We start from the raw sequence: 14515 nt of genomic DNA, 5'->3' as shown, positions 1-14515 counted from the left end.
GGCACAACGGCACCCACACACAGATATACATACATATATCCGACAGGACTCTTTCAGTTTCCGCCTACCAAATCCATTCGCAAGGATTTGGTCGGCCCGAGGTTATACTAGAAGACACTTGCCTAAACTACGACGCAGTGGGACTGAACCCGGAACCATGTGGTTGGGAAGTAAGCTTCTTACCCAACAGCCACGCCTACGCCTAATGTCTAACATACACACATATAAGTGTAAACACACGGATCTAGATACCAATACATAAAACATGTATACATATACATACATAGACAGTCTCCTTCAAACACATATTCAGATACATACATACTCTCCCACTCAATCACACACATATACATACATAACCTTTCATTCATCAATGACCATGAGATTGCACCTAGAAAGTTACCCTCCTAGATACAAGTCCGGGCAAGATTCTTAATGGAAGATCAACAGTCGCCCGAGCATACCGGCCTCCCCTCTCCACGTCACCGATGTTATCCAAAGGAAAGGCAAAGACCGATACAGCTTGATACCCTTGACATCGCAACTCATTTCTACAGCTAAGTGAACTGAAACAATGTGAAATCAAGTGTCTTGCTCAAGAGCACAACGCGCAACAAGTACATACATACATGGTGGCTGCGCCCTCGTTATCGAGTATGGCCATTGCACGAAGCTTAATCAATGTTGTTATCGTGCAATGCCTGTGCAAGAAGATTTTTTTTTAAAGTGAGGAAAGGTTGTGCACTGAGTCAATCCCAGTCACTAAGCAATAGCAGCCATAATCCGAAAAGAAGAAAAGTCAACTTCATCGGTAACCACTGAGCCGCTGGTTTTATGTTGGAGTTATCCCAGTTACCTGAGTTACCTTCTCCTAGAAGGATGCCCTAACAAAGGCTAGGAGTCCTTCACTCCCAATGGTTTAACCGCGCGATCGGGTATTCAGTCCGATTATTTCTATGTCCCCGCGCATGATACAGTTTTAAGACATTTATTGGATGGCCGTTGACTCTCAAGAGTTGCTCCGCCCTTTGACGGGTTTTGTTTTCCATCCCGCAGGGTGTCCAATAAACACCCTCCTCACCAAGCAAGCTTGGTGGGGTTGCCGGTTTAGACGCCAACGACCCGACCATGCAATAGGTTGCACTGGGTTACATGTCACCAGTAGCACTCGAAAGTGCCCTGACATAACATACATACATACATATATATATACATACATGCATAGATACATACAAACATACATACATACATACGTGCATACATACATACATACAAACATACATGCACGCATACATGCATGCATGCATACATACATACATACATGCGTACATGCATACATACATACATACATACATACATACATACATGCATGCATGCATACATACATACATACATACATGCATACATACATACATACATAGAAATATACATACGTACATACATACATACATACATACATACATGCATACATACATACATACATACATGCAAACATACATACATACATACATACATGCAAACATACATACATACATGCATACATACATACATACATACATGTATACATACATGCATACATACATACATGTATACATACACACATACATACATACATACATACATGCATGCATACATACATACATACATACATACATATACACATACATACATACATGCATACATGCATGCATACATACATACATACATACATGCATACATACATACATACATACATACATACATACATACATACACATACATACATACATGCAAACATACATACATACATACATACATACATGCATGCATACATACATACATACATGCATGCATACATACATACATACATACATACATACATTCACACATACATACATACATGCATACATGCATGCATACATACATACATACATGCATGCATACATACATACATACATACATGCATACATGCATGCATACATACATGCATACATACATACATGCATACATACATACATACATACATGCATACATACATACATGCATACATACATACATACATACATACATACATACATACATACATGCATACATACATACATACATACATACATGCATACATGCATACATGCATACATACATACATACATACATACATACATACATACATACATACATACATACATACATACATACATACATACATATATGGTGGTTGTCCACTCCTCATGCAGATTCTGACCATCTCTTGTACCAACACCTTAGACCCATCATGGCGTTTGATGTGGCTTTTTAAACCAGACATTGTACTGAAAAGGCTCCCACATAGATTGCATATCTGACCTGGACCGCCAAGAACTGCCGTCAAGTTTTGATCTTTGTGGATCTTATAATGTCGTTTGAGGCATCCGTTAAATTTACAGTCCTTATGGCATACACGGCATTGAAGTGTGTGCACATATATATAGGCAAGGTAGTTGATGTAGGTTCGTTTTTTTTATGGATCTGCCAATAAGATTTGAACCCAGCAAAAGAAAAGCATGGTCTGTCATGAACTTTGCACACAAAAACGTCACTGAGATTCACCATTTCGACTGAAACATTCTTCTTTAAATTATACACACATACATACATACATACATACATACATACATACATACATACATACATACATACATACATACGTACGTACATCCATACAGACAGACAAATAGACAGATACCGCGCAGTAAGATTGAACCGGAAACCTTATGGTTGTCTAGCAAATCCATTAACCACACATTCACGCCTGAATTTAGATTTATCATATATTGGTAAAACCGAAAGAGCCTACACCACAAGCATGGCACTAAAAGGGAAATCAGTTTCTGTGTATCCTTTTTTATTAACGACTAGCACTATGACCCGGCAACGCCGGGTCATAGTGCTAGTGCATGCATATACAGCTGCATGCGTGCGCACATACACGCGAGTACTGTTCAAATCTCCGACCAATCACATACAGCTAGCTGGCATTCAATTGGCATATCAAGTTTCGGGCATTTTGATTGGGTTTTGGATAGAAAATTCACAAAAAAGTCACTTCTATTGATTTTTTAATTGCTTTGCGGGGTGACTTGGGAAATGTAGGCGTAGAAGTGGCTGTGTGGTATGTAGCTTGCTTACCAACCACAGGGTTCCGGGTTCAGTCCCTCTGCGTAGCACGTAGGGCAAGTGTCTTGTACTATAGCCTCGGGCCGACCAAAGCCTCGTGAGTGGATTTGGTAGATGCAAACTGAAAGAAGCCCGTCGTATATATATATGTGTGTGTGTGTGTGTGTGTGTGTGTGTGTGTGTGTGTGTGTGTGTTTGTGTGTCTGTGTTTGTCCCCCCAGCATCGGTTGACAACTGATGCTGGTGTGTTTACGTCCCCGACACTTAGCGGTTCGGCAAAAGACCGATAGAATAAGTAGTAGGCTTACAAAGAATAAGTCCTGGAGTAGATTTGCTCGACTAAAGATGGTGTTCCAGCATGGCCGCAGTCAAGTGACTGAAACAAGTAAAAGAGTAAAAGAGAGTATGTGCACGACCAGGCTTGGACGGTTTTGAATGACCATAGAAAGTGCGAGCCGTCTAAGATTGTGGATTTGTATAAAGGAGACACGCACACACACACACACACACACACACACACATGGACACGCGCGCGCGCGCGCGCAGGCAGACATTTTGCCGTTTATATATATCGAGATGAGGTGTAGTTTAATTGACATTTAGCGGACCAGTTGACGGCAACAAGGCATCCCACCTAGACACACGTTTACTAATGTCACATTGATATCAACATAAATAAAATGGGAGTTTGAGATTTGTTAAAATATTCATTAATACTTGTGAATAATCTATTCGCTGTTATTCCACTAAGCTAGGCTTATCAAGATATTCCAATCCATGTGTGTGTATGTGTGTATGCGTCTGCGAGTATGTGTGTGTGTATGCGTCTGCGAGTTTGTGCTTGTGTCTCAGTATGGGGGAGAGAGAGCAAATTTATGTTTCCGTGCGTGTGTGAGAGAAAGTGAGACAATTTTGCTGTCGACTGTGGACACATATGTTAGCAATAATACTTTGTTCGACTATAATTGTGTGTGCGTGAATGTATGTGTGTGTCTCTGTGTGTGAGTATGCGTGTATGTATATGTATATGTGCATACATGCGTATACATATACATACATATACTGTATATGTAGGTATGTGTGTGTGTATGTGGGAACATATATGTCTGTTATGAAAAAGACATCATTGTGAAAATTATTGCTTTGCTAACATATCAATATTAGATAACAACAGCTGGTTCCATTATTTCTATGCATAGCTTTTAACATATAAACACACATACACACGTGTGTGTGTGTGTGTGTAAGGGCAGGCGTAGCTGTGTGGTATGAAGCTTGCTTCCCAACCACATGTTCCGGGTCTAGTTCCACTGGATGGTGCCTTGAGCAAGTGTTTTGTTACAGGCGGTGGCCAACTTGTGAGTAGATTTGGTAGGCGGAAACTAGCCCGTCGTGTATATACACACACACACACACACATACATACACACACACATACATACATACATATATACATAGATAGATTTGCTCACTAAATTTCGTTTGGATGTCACGGGGCCTTCAGTTGAACAAACGCGCACGGAAAGGTAATATATTTTTGAAAATAGTTTGCGTGGTAAATCTAGCTGATGAGCTTTAAGTGTCAATGTAGATACTGGAATATCTACATTCCTCTTTGTAGATTTTCAAACTGGAAGAATCGTTTTTTCTAAATGTATTTGCTCTCTTTACCCTCTTTTATTTGTTTCAGTCATTTGACTGCGGCCATGCTGCAGCACCGCATTTAGTCGAGCAAATAGACTCCAGGACTTATTCTTTGTAAGCCTAGTACTTATTCTATCGTCCCGCTAAGTTACAGGGTAAGAAACTCACCACCATCGGTTGTCAAGCAATGTTGTGGGGACAAACACAGACACACAAACATATATATATACATATATACGACACACTTCTTTCAGTTTCTGTCTACCAAATTCACTCACAAGGCTTTGGTCGACCCGAGACTATAGTAGAAGACTATATACAGTGGGACTGAACTCGGAACCATGTGGTTGGTAAGCAAGCTACTTGCCACACTGCCACTCCTGCGCCTGTATTTACTACAGTGTCCGTGCGTGTTTACATATAGTGAGAGATACGTGGTTTTGGAAAATGTTATTCTACTTCCAAGCAAACCGGTACATATTGTACCATGAGTTTAATATATATATATATATATATTATATATATATATATATATATATATATATATAAAATATTATTAGAGACAAAACCACTATTTTGCAAAACAAACAAGGAAAGACTTAATCAATACATAAAATTTTAATAAATAGTCTATTTATTAAAATTTTATGTATTGATTAAGTCTTTCCTTGTTTGTTTTGCAAAATAGTGGTTTTGTCTCTAATAATATTTTATAATATTTTACTATAAAATTGGATTTAATCCTAAATCTGATTTTTTCCCTGTAAATTTGGATTTATTCCCTAATATTTATTATATATATATATATATACTAGCATCTAAGCCCAGTTTCATCCGGTCGATTTCGATGATGTGGCTGTCAAACCTGCTCTGTGTAAGCATTCGACTTGTTTGGGCACGCTTACGTTAAAAAGCAATTTTAGAATGACTTTTTTCAGTCAAAACGCTAAAAATAACTGACCAACAAAAAAAAAACAACCAGGATTCAACCAAATTAAAAAAGAAACCCAAATACTAAGTGAACAAAGATGAACCACCTACTTTCATTGCACACGCACACACACACGCAAACACAGACACACACAAGCACACACACACGCATTCACATATCCCTCATTTATATAAACACGTATATTCACACAAAGTTGAAACTCTGTTTGATTTATTTTTTCAGCGCACAATTTTCATCATCTCACTACCAAGTATGACATCTTCCCTTCCTTCCTTATTCATCCATCATCCCTTCCTTCCTTATTCATATATCACCCCTTCCTTCCTTATTCATCTATCACCCCTTCCTTTCTCATTCATAAACACAAGAGTATTATCATAGTAGATTATCTCGGTAACCATGGGAGCTTTGAAAAAATACAAAGCCCAGCATCACCACCGGATCATTCTACACATCTTTGTAACTTTTGGCGCAATTCCACCCAGCCGTTTGACCGTGAATCCCAAGATAAGAAAGAATCAACCACGTCAAATTTATATGTATAGATATATATATGTTGCGATGAGAGTTACGACGCCCCCTTGTGAGAGATAGACTGGTCTGGGTAAATAATAACGATCCGAGTGAATTCGAGAGTTCAGAGTTCGGAGTCGAGTGAAGTTCGTATTAGTTTGCAGTGAGGTCGGAAGGTGTCAGTTGGTTCACAAGGAATATTGGTTCGTAAAGAGATTTGTTAGTCCGTTACATTGTTTTTACTGTTGTCTGGTTATCTTATTGTATATAACAATTACGTTACAACAATATATATGTATGCATGTATGTATGTATGAATGAATGTTGACAACCGGTGTTGGTTTGTTCACGGTCCTTATTTAGCGACCGGTGAAAACAAGTACTAATGTCTACATTTATTTTTAGCATTTTCCTCAATACCAGAATATGAATGCCATTCTCTGCAGGATTCTTTGTACCGTGCAAATTTCTCCCAATATACTTTATGTGTAAAATGACTGCCATGTATGGTGTTTCGATGTTATTTTGCCCCCTCGAGCATAGATGTGGAGGCGTATAGCTTAGTGATTAAGGTGTTGAACGCATGATCGTAAGATTGTGGTTTCGATTCCTGGACCGAGCGACGCATTGTGCTCTTCACTAAAACACTTTGCTCCGGTCCACTCAGGAGGCAAAAATGAGTAATCCTGCGACGGATCGGCGTCCTAGCCAAGTCGGGAATATATACGTCATGAAACCGGGAAACCGGCCCTTATGCGTCGGTACGACTCGAGAAGGAAACTTACTTTAGTCGGGCATAGATACCACCTCTGTCATTTAAAGCTAGCACACACTATCAAGCTAGACATTATCGGGTTTGTGCTAACGCTTGTCACGACAATATTAACTCAGCATGACCATACGAAGAAGCGAGGATCAGTATAATGATAGATACCATTAATATAACACACTCCTACACACTAGAATGTGAGTCCCAATCTCGGAGAACAAAAAGCCAGCTTTATTTCATTGTAACACACTGACTGTTAGTTCGTTAACTATCGGCCACGACAACTTAACTCATAACATATTTTTATGTAGACTTTTATGTAATTATATATGCATATAGATAACATTTTGTTTTAGCTGCATCTACATTACATTGAATTTTTGTAGATTTCTATCATACTTGTGACTCAGAGACAGAGTCTATTGATAATGCAATTTAAATGTTGTTGCTTACAAAAACGCATTGTTTTACTTTATATATTTCCCTGTAAATTTAAAGTGATATGCAACACGTCATACGCAAGCAATTCAAACGGTGACGTGCGATTCCGTCAACAAGTATTTTGAATATCTGCTAATCTGGTGCTTTGATTAAGAAGACGTTTGCTTACCACAAAACATGCAACATAGATTTGCCCCGAAGAGAAACGTGAACTTTTCACATCAACCCTAGAAATTCTAAAAGACTATTCCTGGAACTTAATGATCGTTAAGTCGTTTAAATAGAAATAGTATGTCAGACCGGATGAGGTGAATGCGAACTTCTCTTCAAGCACAGCCAGTCATAATGTTGTTTCCGATCACAATGGGGAAATAATAGTTTAGATAGCAAATTCCATACCATCACAGAGTTTGGTGCATCTAAATTTGTAGCAACATGAGTGCTCTTATTTTCGGTTCCCCTTGGTGAGTAAGGGCTTTATTGGATAGCTGGAAGCGTTAACCAGATAAACGGGTTGTTCCACCTGAATTGGACTCGTAGCTGTTGAATTATGGTAGCATAAATATCAATTCCCATGTCATTTTGGGGAGACAGAATGGCTCTATCAGCAAGGCACTTGTGTTTCTATGAATCTCTAAGGCTGGGATGAACTTAAACTTGGGAGATGTTGATGATATTTCTACAATTCTCTTGTACTTTCACATCTCTACCTTCAGCATCAAATGACCCCCTACTCAAGTAAAACATATGCATACCGGGCTGCTGAGACATCTCCATTAAAATTCTTATACTAGTTGGGAAACCAACGTTTTTTTCTACTCGTCTTGAAGTATAGGGTTTCTTTGGGTATACTCCCAACTGATGAGCAAGTATACTCTTTATAATGACTGGCTTGGTTTGACTGCAATCAGCAGAGAGCAAGACTGTGACTGTCTTTGGTTGTTCCTTCTCGAGCCATGCCTGGCTCATAAGGGCCGGTTTCCCGGTTTCTTGGCGTATAAGTTTCCCACCTGGATGGGGCGCCGGTGAGCTGCAAGAAGCAGGAAAACAGAGTGAGAGAAAGTTGTGGCGAAAGAGTCAGTAGAAGTTTCGCCATACCTTCTGCCGGAGCTGCGTGGAGCTTAGGTGTTTCGCTCATAAACACACACATCGCCCGGTCTGAGATTCGAACCCGCGAGACCGCTGCTCTAGCCACTAGGCCATGTGCCTCCACTGACTGTCTTTGATGTTAGTATTACCTCTGAAATCTTGTGAAATGCGGTCGAGAGCCTCAAATACCAGTATGTGAGACATTATGCTGCTTGACCTGTTTCATAGACTCAGCCTATTCAGATCGTTTTCCAATACTGCGCTCAGGTCTCTCATTGTGTACAAGACTGAGCGGCAGCTTAAAACCAAAAACGAACAATCTTGTGAGCTGTGGGTAAATTACTACAACACTAGATGAGGCCCGAAAGGATGAAAGGTAAAGTCGAACTCGGCAGAATTTGAACTCAAAACGTAAAGACGGACGAAATGCCGCTAAGCATTTTCTCTGGCATGCTAACGATTCTGCCAGCTCGCCGCCTTAAAGTAAAATATGCATTGTTGGCATTTGTTTTTGCCGCTATTAAAATTATGTAATCCAAAATTTAGTATGGCTTCATGTTTAAATCTATTTATAACTAAAATATATTCAGGTATTGCAATTTATTTATTTATTTTTAATAAACCCTGGAATATACTGAAACTTGTAAGCATTAACTTCGATTTACAGAGTTTTAAAAGTTTAACATTTTAGAAATCTAAACAAACGAAATGGTAAATTTCGACACACTTCCTTGATATTTGAAAAGCACGTGTGCGTGTGAGAGTGTGTGTGTGTGTGTGTGTGTGTGTGTGTGTGTAGTGACAGAGCAGAGTGATTAAAGAAAGGTCTTGGTACAGGAAATTAATAAGCATCAAGCATGTACACGGTTTGTATAGATGACAAAAAGCAGATGATACTATTTCAACGAAGTTTATTTACCGTCGTATGTTGTACTCTTCGACCCATATCGAAATAGATGGAAATTTCAATAAGATGACCGTCACTATACAATACATGGTTTAGCAACAACGATTGATACTATTTCGAATATAAATTGAAGAGTGTAGTAAATGGAGAAGGTAAATCCAGTCTACATATGTTTCCCAGCTATTCAGAACATGTCTTACTTAACTTGTAACACACACAAATACACTTTTCCTTGCAAAGGTGAATTACAGCCGTGTATCATTAGCCTGAGGAAAAGCTGAGCTTTATTTGCATTTGTTATGAAGTTACATAGAATATGTTCATATTGGCTTCGAAACATGTGGTCCGGGTTTACCGTCCCCATTTCCTACATAAAAAAAGCCTTTTCTTTTTTTTTATTTACAATGTGCATTTTCGTTGATTTTTCTTATTTTTCCCTACATACATACATACATACATACATACATACATACATACATATGTACATACATGCATGCATGCAAAGTTGCATGCATACTTACATACTTACATGCATACATACATACATACATACCATAAGCCATACAGATAAGGGTGACTGAGAGTGATTAGAGAAAGATTGAAGGGACAGGCAGAGCAGAGATAAACTGACAAAAGTTCTGTATCTCAATCTAAACCCCCTACTCTACTATTATATTACAACTTTCGATTTTTATATATATCTCCTTTCTTGACTCTTACTCGTTTTAACCCTCGGGTAACCCGAAGTTTGTTCTTTTCTTGTTCAATGCATAGTTTCACGTTGCAGCTTGATCTCATTGTGAAATTTGGTAAAAACTCGTCGAAAAACGGTGACGTTGTTTCAAGACAAACAGCCATCGGTGGTTGTATGGGAGTATGAATGTACTTTTGTGCCTTTGTGTCTGTGTGTGCGGGCGTGCATTTCTCTGAGTGTGTACTTAGGTTTGTTTGTGCATGGGTGTATATCCCTTTGCATATGTGTGCTTGTATGTGTGCATATGTGCGTTTGTATGTGTGTGTATGTGTCTGTTTGTGTACGTGCAACTGTGTTTGTGTTTATATGTACATATTCTGGCATGAGTGCGTGCGTTTGTATGTGTAAGATGCGTTTGTCTTTGTGTATATCTGTGCGTGTGCGTGCGTATGTGTGTGTGGATGTGTGAGCTGTGTGTGGATGTGTGAGCTGTGTGTGGATGTTTGTATGTTCATTAGTTTATGCATATATATTCATTAGCTTCACTTCATGAAAGTCGTTCATACTTATCTCAAAATAACCAACTTTTTCCATTTTAAATGGTTTAACTCTTTGATCTGGCAACGCAACAAAATTCCTTTCTTTTTCTTCTTTTCCTTTCATTTATCTTTTTCTACTTCCACCCCACACCCCTTTGCCTATGTTTCTTATCGATTATGGCTCAAGAAAGTTTTAAAAATCGTTGACGTCTATTTTGACCAAAAAATATGTATCCTGCCTTTACAAATTCCGCTCTCCGCCTGTTGCTAGGCGAGTACAAATATATTAGATCACATTTTAAATCAACGTACTAACTTTAAAAAGTATCCTTAGTTTTTAAAAAGGGCATTATTTGTTATCATAGGGACTAACCTAGCGGTCAAAAACAGCGTTATATATTACAATTAACAACACCGGACATCTCCACTAGGTAACTCCGACTAACACCGCCGGTCAACTATTCATTTTCCCCACTTACTGCTCCATTCATCTAATTGAAGAAACGTACACACGCGTGGAACCCAAAAAGTCGCTAAAATGTAAACCTAAAGACTTAACGAACTTTTTTCTTTTTTCTTCTGCCTTTTTCTTTTCCTTTCATTTCCCTTCTTCTCCTTTTTATATTCCTCTAAATCATTCTGACGATGTTTGCTAAATAGAACGAGATAAATGCAAATTTGCTTCGATTTGATAAACAGAAACAGCTGTAAATGGTTCTGAATTACAATTAAACTAGGAGACATTTTAATAGCAATGATCAATTTCTCATTGTTATTTATTGCTCCATTTCTTTTCTTTTCTTTTCTCTCTCTCTCCTCTCTCTCTCTCTATATATATATATAATATATATATATATATATATATATATATATATATATATATAGAGAGAGAGAGAGAGAGAGAGAGAGAGAGAGAGAGAGAGGATCATCCCATAAATAATGCCATTTTCTATGGATCATCCTATAAATAACGCCTTTTATTTTTCAAAATTAAGATAAGGTTACTTTTAATCTAAAACATATTCCCCTTCATTTTCTACAATGCTCTTCCATCTATCTGGTAGACTTGGAAAACTCCTCTTCCAAAATTCACTTATCCCTGGCGAAAAATACTCTTCCAGTATTGTTCTGACCTCGTCTACAGAATCCATATTGTTGCGTCCGAATAATTTTGAAGACTGCGAAATAAATTATAATCAGATGGGGCAATGCCCGGCGAATTTGTTGAGTGGGGCACCGTTTCCCATTCAAACTGCTCTAGCCTTTCGAATGTCATCCTCGCTGTATGTGGTCGAGCATTTACCTGATGTAAGAACAACTTTCGTCTTGAAACCAAACAAGGTCGTTTTTATTCTGGTGCTAACTTAAGCCGCTCAAGCTGCTCGCAGTAGATCCCCTTTGTTATCGTTTGGTTTAGGTTAAAAGTTCAAAGTAGACTAAATCTTTCATATCCCACCAGACAAATAACAACACTTTACGTGGGCAAAGACTTTCTTTAGCCTGGGCTGCCGGTGTTTCTCCTTTCCTACCCACTGACATCAGCGATTGACATTTTTATAGAGAACCCATTTCTCGTCACCAGCCACTATCCGGTCCTAAAATGGTTTATTCGTGAGACATGACAGCAAAGATGAGCATACATTCACTCTCTGCGCGCGATTAGACTCGGAAAGTTTATGAGGAACTCATTGACCCAAATTTGCTGACTTTTCCGATGGCATGCAGGTGTCGATTGATGAACGGTTGAATGACCAAATGCAAGCTTCTCTCCTAGTATCTCAACAGTTACGATGGGATTTTGTCCCACCAGGGTTTGCAGGACGTCCTCGTCGAGTTCTACAAATCTTCAAAGGCGAGGTTCGTCTTCTCAGCTGTAGTTTCCGGCTCGGTATTTTTGGAATCGGCGTTGACACTAGCTTGCGCTTTTTGTCCGATCCCCATACACTGCATTGATATTCCTCTCACTTTCCGTTGTTTTGTTGCTTTTATTGAACTCCTAAAGCAAAATATGCCGAATATGCATGCTCCTTTGTCTCTTCCATTATAGCTTTGAAAAAATAACTGTTAAAATCGAACTGCACTCTTCAAAACTTGCACTAAGAATAAGCACAAGGTAAAATTAAGTTTATCCCGTCCCCCTCCGACTTTTAGTACATGCAATTGAAAAATCCGCATTATGTATGGAACGAACCAATATATATATAATATATATATATATATATATATATATGATGTGGTATTTTATTTTATATGTTATTTTCATAAATTAAATTAGTTATTCAATGACGTCGCTCTTGTCTGAAGAAATGAATGAATGTTTAAAATTAAATTTGGTTTGACGTTTCTTTTTGTTAGCGTTTTTTAGCAGCTAAATTTTTTTTTAAATGTTCAGTTAGTATTTCACTAATTTGGATTACCTTGAGGTTTTGGTGACATAAATTTTCGTACATATTATTATTTTAATAATACTATGTAGATATATATATATATATACATACATATATATATATATATATATATATATATATATATATATATATATTATATATATATTATATATATATATATATATATATATATATCGTAAATAATATTTTCCTAAACAATAGATCCACTTCTTTCGGTTAGTGAATTATTCACGAATATACCAACACTAGCGCTCCTGAGGGTAATATTCTCTGGGAATGCACAAAACTCCTTTTTTAGAGTTATTTACTTTGAATTGTTATTATCTCATATCTGATTAGCCTGTTATTACGTAACATGCTTCACGATTTTAGCATACATACCTAATTAGTATTTCGTCCTATGTTCTATATATTCTTGGAACGCATTAAAGCCCTTTTCGGGGCTACTTTATTTGAATTCTTACTATCGGCTAACTAATTTCATGTTATTACATCACTGACCTCAAAATTTGGGTATTTTGGGAATTCCTAAAAACAAGATCCTGAGTAAGACACTCGGTATTCTCTGTAAATACACAAAAACCGTTTTAAGGACTACATACTTTGTGTTGCCGTTATTTGATTGGCGAAACGATTATGAGAACAGAACCAAGGGATAAGCCCCGCTTTCCCGGGAATTACCGGGCACATCAGCTAGTATATTAATATATATATATAATCAAAATAAGCAACGAGAATACCAAATTACCGAAGATATTCTTGTTGCTTATTTTGATTATAATCATCCCATGGATTTATATGGATAACACCATACAAAATTCTGGTGCGTCTGACTTAAGTACCATATTCATTTGCATCTAAATTTTGCCGAACGTATATATATATATTATATAATATATATATATATATATATATATATATATATATAAGTGGACCGGTTACTGGTTTGATACAAAGATCTTACCTTCTTCAGCACATCATAACCTTTTGAAACAACTTCCCAATCAGCCACGTTGAATTAATTGCTTAGTGCCAAATCGTGGACAGCTTCAGTGTCAAAAGTACTAATCAGCAGCAAATATATTCAGGACCGAATGTTTGTATAGATATTAATATTGATATTATTATCGAAGGTAATGCAAATAGTCTATAACAGCAACAATAGCATTCTATAGCTATAGAATTAAAATTACATTAATCAAAGGACACATTAGAGTGTCTACCCACTTGTGTCCCAAAAGCCTATCCCCTCCTCACCGTGGTGGGGACGCTGGCAACGGGTAGTGTCAGAGCTATGCCGTCGGGAACTTCGGTTCCTGGTAGGGCCACCCAAGGCGGATTGGTCTGACACAGAGTGGTATTGGGGAAAATCCTCGGAGTGTCTGTTTCGGCAACCTGCGGCTCCTCGGTCGTTCTGCCCCTGCGGA

The sequence above is a fragment of the Octopus sinensis genome, linkage group LG10 (assembly GCF_006345805.1).
Source record: "Octopus sinensis linkage group LG10, ASM634580v1, whole genome shotgun sequence".
NCBI lineage: Eukaryota > Metazoa > Mollusca > Cephalopoda > Octopoda > Octopodidae > Octopus > Octopus sinensis.
Note: the sequence above shows the minus strand (reverse complement) of the source record.